Here is a 7,306-nt window from a genome sequence, read left to right as displayed (position 1 = left end):
TCAAGCTTTCGAAAGCATAAGTGCCGTTGTGTAACAGCGTGGACATTTTTAATCATTACTTTTCGTCATCGCATCCTTGCAGTATCAAACATATTATTTCAAGGACAACTTTCTGTTGCTCCTTTAACCTGTCATTTGGAACCGACAGTAGCTGACGGAATAATAAAAACAAAAAATTATGTTGAAAGAAAGTTCTGTTAGCATTTGATTCAACAGAGAAAGGAACGCATATATTGTAAAACTAATTGAATACAAACATGCTTCGCACAGGGGCTGTATTTGGAAGTCAACTCCTGTGGGAGTATCACCATTGATCTCAGCGACCGCGAAAACTATGGTTTTGATACTAATAACGGTCATTTTGGGCTATTTTTTACATGTCTCGGTATCCACCCCCAGCTGACTCCCGGCTCGCATACTTGCAAGTCATCGCTAATGGAAGTGTCACTATTGATTTCAGCGACCGCTAAAACTATAGATTTGACAATAATATCGGTCATTTTGGATTACTTTTATATGTCTTGGTATCTCACCCACCATCCGGTGACCCCTGGCCCGGAGCCGAATAGCGTGAATTTGGAAGTTAATGCGACTGGAGTTTCATCATTGATTTCAGCGACTGCGAAAATATGAATTTGACACTAATAGCTCAAGTGGTAGAGCGTTGGCTTCGCATTCGGGGGTCGTGGCTTCGAATCCCGCTGCCTACCATCCTGACTGAGGTTTTTCAGGGATTCCCTCAGTCCTACCAGGCAAATGCCGGAATGGCACCTACTAAACAGGCCCTGGTCGATACCTTTCCAAATCCTTTCCATTGTTAATGTTGTTGGATATCCAATGTAAAATGGCCTCTGAGTTGTACCTGGTGATTGTTAAATAAATAAATAAATATCGGTCATTTTCTACTACTTTTACATGTCCTGGTAAACGTCCCCTGAGACCCCCTGGTTCGAATTTCGACAAAAACGTTTAACTCTGGTCTGGAGCCTGGACCAAGGTATTCGTGACTAAAATTTGGTAAGTCTCGATCAATTTGTCTGGTTCCCAAGCCGCTTCCGGTAAACGCCCTCCTGAGACCCCACTGTTTCGAAATTTGAAAAAAAAAAGCGCCGTCTTGATCTGGGGCCTGGGCCAAGGTACTCCTAACCAAAACTTGGTATCTCTCGGTCCACTCGTCTGGTCCCCAGGCCGCACACAGACAGACAGACAGACAAACACACAAACAAACTCTTTAGTTCATTTATATTAGAAGATAGTTTACAAGACAGTATTCAGTATGTACTTTTTATAATAGTTGAGGTCATAACGAAAGGAAAATAGTTATATTTGAATAAACAGGAGAAGGCGTAAATATTGCAAAATCTTTTTTTTATTATTATTTTGCTCGAAATTTCTTCATAGTTTGTTATTATAATACTTGCCAACATATCCTCATTTTATTGTCCTAACAAACCAATATATGTTGATAGTAAAGTAGTTTAGATTGATCGAGCTCCTGGGTCTTCAGAATTTCATGTTACTCACCCCACCCCACCCTTACGAAATCCTGGTTAAACGAACCAATATATGTTCCAGTAAAATAGTTTAGAGTGATCGAGCCCCTTTTGTGATGATCAGAGTATTTCATGTCACGGACCCCCCTTCACGAAATCCTGGCTACGTGCCTGGTACAATGTGATGACATTTGCCTGTGCGAATTCATAAGCCTCTTTGGCTAAGAAAATGTTTATTACAATGAACACATTGCACATCATTTGAAATGCTTGATGTTTCCATATTATAGTTATAAGTTAACATTGTTTTGTTTCACACATTGTTATTGTTGAAAATTTCAAATATCCATTTTTAACGAATATTAACTAAAAAAATGCACTTTTCATTTTTCCGTTGCACTAGATTTCATTGTAAAAAGATTTCGGAATTATAACGTTCATTAGGCCTATCTTTCATTTCCTTATAATAACATAATCACAAAACCAATTTTAATACCGATCTCGCCACTTTCACCTCGAGACATCATGCACACCCACACACAAATCAAACTCGTGAATCGAAGGTGTTTCCTTATATATATATATATATATATATATATATATATATATGGGTTATTCCATTTGAAAATATGCTCCCCCAAACTCAGAACTCTGGCTACGTTCCTGGTTGATCACGTAAGAAGTGAAGAGAAAAAAGTTTATAAATATAATATTACATCATTGAAAGCAGCAACCCACCCAGGAGACCAAGCCCTTGCTCCAAACGGGAATTTACCGTTTGCTTCTGAGTGAATAATTAATTACAGGTTATTACAGAACAATTAGTTGAGTTGAGTTGATTTTGAATTTAACGTCCCGTTCAGCAGCGAGGCTATATGAGACGTGGACCTACTGATTAACGTGGAATCCGAAGCACATGAGCTCCCACCGGGAATCGAACCCGGGTCTCCCACGCCAAAGGTGTGTGCGCTAACCGCTTAGCCACGAAGGAGCTCAGAACAATTAGTGTTTCATATTCAAACCAAACATTGTTTAAAACAACGAACATACAAATACTTGCAACGCGTCATAAACTGGTTGTCCGGAACAGAAATCTTAAACCTTTAGTGTTATAGAGTGGGGCATCTTTGCTTAGATTTCACTGAGGCAACTTTAACAATTTTGAAGCAAAAATGCCCCAGTCGATCGCGTGACATACTTATGGACGCAGGAACACAACAAAGCATATTAGCGTTTGTAAAAGACTGAAGTTTTTGAGCAATTGTGTTTTATTCATGTACTTCTATTTAATTACCGTCAAGAGCAACCTTTCTCTCTCTAAAATTATAGACACTGAAATAAGAGTAACTTAGCTTTTTGAACAGGCCTGAACAAAAGCAACTTCTTTCTCCGATGCAACTTCCACATATATTTACTCAAGACTTTGTACCCTTTTACGCGCATGGCAAGTGCTGTGACCACGAGTCACAGGCCTTGAGCAATTCGAGCAGGGGCGTCTTCACTCAGTGGGGTATCTTTACCCAAGGTACTATATACTGTATATAAAATATAAGATTTTTGTTTTTCTCATGATTCTTCTTTTTTAAAATATCAAACCACAAATACACACGTATCATATACAGTATATCCTATGCGATCAATGAAATTCATTCCATCTTGATCAGACTTAATATGGTGGTGGGCCTTGATGACCTTAGTAATCATATGGGATATTATGGTGTGCAAGCCTTAGGTTTCTGAGTTATATGGTCCATCAAATGAAATCAAATGAAATATTTCGGTTTAACGTCCCACGTTCATGCCCTTTAGGCTAAGGGAGACCATGATCAAGGCAAGTGAACGATGATGGGAGAAATGATGGAATGAGATAGTGGGAGGAAATGGGGCAGCCCGAAAAAATCCACGGACAACGAGTTGTCCACCACAAACATACTTGGTGGCGGATCGAAACAGGGACCCGACGCACCAGAGGTAAGCATTGTACTACTGAACCACCGTGCCCCGCCATGATTCATCAAAGCTTGAGTTTGAATTTAATTAATTTTTCATGAAACATGTTTCTAATTACTAGGCATATATTGAACAATAATACAAGGAAGAGACCTGTTAAGCGTTAATTTGAGCCTTACGGAAGTCAATGTTGAGACGGTTGATTAACTATGTTGTAAATGAATTGAGTGGCTATAATAAAGATCCACTAAAAAGAAAAAAAAATCAATGAAGGATTATTTCTTTGCAATAGGGAAACTTAATATATTTTAATTTTTTTTTTTAATTTGCACTTGTGTGATACATTTGATACAATGATAGTTTATATAGCTGTAGATGACAATATGTCAAAGTTGTGAAAAGAAAGTTTGCCGCCGTCAAATCTCACGCCTTTAGGTGCACACAATAAGAAAAAAAAGGTCTACCACCAAGAATCAAAGAAAGGATGAAAAAGAAAAACTTTTCTCTGAAAAGTTGCTCCCGAATGTTATCAACCTCCTGATCAGCGACGAGGAAGTCTGACGGGAGCTCATTCTGGTCGATGGAGAGAGAGGCGAAAAGAAAACAGAGAAAGAAAGAAAGAAAAAGGGTCTCCCACCGACAATCACCAGAAACGTTTTTATCTGGCCCACGATTCAACCAATTAAGCAACTAGCTGATAATTGCGACGTCCATTCAATGTTATCGGCGTGAGAAGCTCGTTCAACCAGGTCAGCTTCGATTGATGGTCCTGCTGAGGCTTATCGCCCAACTCTTACGATCTTACCCCTCTATCACACCGTACCTTTCGCTTCATCAACACATACCCAGTTGATAGACTGCATAGCAGCCCGGAATTAAAAAAGAAAAAAAAATACTTTTGATATCTAAAAGCAAAGAATTGTTACATCACCTTTTATTTCTCACCCTTCCATACCTTGTAATTTTCGAATAGTTAAAACATATTTTCGATTAATAACATTAATATGACATCTAAAATAGAATATATAGAACTTTGCAGAACAATGCGAAAATACAGAACAGAAGATATAAGAAAGTGGTCTTGTGAGTAACTCAAGCTTTGGGAAAGTGCAGAGAGTCTTACCAATGGAAAGAAAAACCGCCCAGCGTTGTAAAAAAGATAAAAGAAAATAAAATAGTCATTAAAACTTGTAAGTAAAATAAAGGAGAATCATAAATTCTACACACACACACACACACACATACAAATAGTTATATTCAAACGATTATCTAGAAGTATATATATATATATATATATATATATATATATATATATATATGGAATGGAGACACTAGTGCAGCTCAAGAAGAGGTTACATATGCTATTACACTGAAAAAAAAATGTAATTAAATTGCCAAACATCAATGTAAAATCAACTACTTTTTATTTTGTAAGTTGATATACATTTCCTTAGATTAAATTACAAAGTTCGCTGGTTGTTTTTACAAATTTACAGTAAATTTATAAGAAAATATGATATTTTTATTGATAAAAATGTAATTTTACACCATTTCATATCAGTAATTTTACTTTATAGGTGTAAATTATTTTACATAGAGGCTTGGCAAACAGATTGTCACCGTTTTTTTGTAAATTTAGCTATGAAATTTTTTACAGTGTAGATTGATAGGTAAAGCACTAAGAGATGAATTTATTCCCCCTCTCTTCTTCCTATTCTATTTTGCTTTTTTTTTTTTTAAAAAAAAGACCCCGATTTTAGGAAACGTAATGAGATTGTGAAACGACAACGTTTATGTGAAGCGTATTTTTAATTTCTGCGAAACGAATTATAAGTATTAAGGAAATACAAAGTTTAAAAGGAATAAAAATAGTTTAATTTCGTTTATTGAAATAATTATCATCGTAAGTTCTGGTGGATACTAAAATATTTTTAAACGGACTGGGACCGCAATATTTAATTGTATATGTGTGTCACAATTGGTAAAAGATAACGCAATAAAAATACTCAATAATAATAATAATAATAATAATAATAATAATAATAATAATAATAATAATAATAATAATAATAATAATAATAATAATAATAATAATAATAATAATAATAAACATTATCTCGCGCTACTATAATGTGCTGCATTACTAGTGATAAAATAAACATAAAAAAATCATAAAGTACCCCTTCCACACACACACATACAAAATGACTACAGAATTGATCAGTCCTAAAAGCCAGAAAAACACTGTTTTGAAGGATTAGTCCATCATCTCTGTTATAATTTGGAAGATTTATTAGATCTTAATAAACACATTAGAAATTTCCCATTTGTTCCTTTTGAACGAGAATAGAATAGATATAGTGAACAAAATAGAATTTGACATTTCAACCGATTTACACGTTTCATGGTTGATATATACACTGAAAAAAATTATGTATGTTATATGTTTGTCAGCTGTCTATTTTCCCGTTGGTATATAAACATACCTACAGTAGATGCCAAATTTTAAGGCCTTCTACAGAGTAGTTTTTTTTTTTTTCGATTTTCAACTCTTTCTCCAAGAATAAGGATAATGTGCTGTAAAGTGAAAATCAACATTCGATTTACTCGAAGTGCTGTTGGAGGATGTACTGCTAGCCACAAGAAGTGATATGTTTACCAGCACTGCCCAGCCCACTTTTTTAGCGAGGCGTACGACAGTGGCTGGACAATAGTGTGGGTCGATTTATTATTATTATTATTATTTTTTTTTAATTTCCGAAGTTGCGGAAAAGTTGCCACTGGGTTAGAATAAAATGCATGCAAAATTGCAGCTTTTTTGGTCAACTGTTACCCTAAATCAAGAACTCTAATAATATCATTTATATTTTACAATCAATCTTTCATATTCATAGTATACCTGACAGAAACTATCAATATTGAAATTAGGTTATTGATTTTCAAATGTACGATCTCCAATAAATATTTATAAATAGTGCAGTTTTTAAGATTTCACACTTTCATAGTGCTGACAATTATTAATGTAGTGGGATTAGGAAAAATGGAAATTCTTATCTTGTCTAAAGTGGCTTAAATTATTATACTGGAGAAATCAGTGGTAATGGTTAGAGATGGGATTAGGTAAGATGGGCTTACACCGTAAACGAAATCCATGAAATGTTTACAACAGCAAATGAATATTATCAAGGCATTCTTCGAGTAGGACACCCGTAATAGACGGGCTTCCAATATAACAATTTCCGAATCATTATTTTGTTTTGGTTTGAGACTTTGTATTACTAGCAGAGATCTAAGTAAGGCACAGTTTAATTTTCCAGGCCTAAGTCAGGCACAGTTTAATTTTCCAGACAACTTTCAAAATAAATAATTTTAAGTATATATTACTTTTTTCTTTACTAATTATTATTTTTGTTCAGAAATGGGTTGTTTTTGTACTGCATTTCTCAGGGACTTACAGTGGAACACAATTCTAGCTCTAATATAATGAATAAATAACATAATGATGGCATTAGACAGCAATTATTGTAAAAATAAATAAATAAATAAAAGTGTCAGTAAACGAAGAGCTGCAATATAGAAATGATCTAGGGGTCCACGCTCTAAAATACTGTTTCGAAACTTCTTCTCCCCTTCTGTCATGAAAGAATGAAAACTTACAAAATATTTTAAATGAAAGCTTGGTACTAACAGAAGTTGAGAGCTTAGATGACTTTCGATGGCAAGAGCTTTACGAAATATTACAAACATTAGCAGGTTTCTTTCACATGGAAGAAAAGACGCCGCTTTGGTGGTTTTGGCGGAAAGCACTGAACAATACAAGGATTATCCTTGTTTTCATCAAATAAGTCTTGGAAAGTCCGTCA

The sequence above is a fragment of the Thermobia domestica genome, chromosome 2, assembly GCF_964235325.1.
Source record: "Thermobia domestica chromosome 2, izTheDome1.hap1.1, whole genome shotgun sequence".
Classification (NCBI taxonomy): domain Eukaryota; kingdom Metazoa; phylum Arthropoda; class Insecta; order Zygentoma; family Lepismatidae; genus Thermobia; species Thermobia domestica.
The sequence above is the reverse complement of the archived record's forward strand: the minus strand, read 5'-3'. Positions refer to the sequence as shown.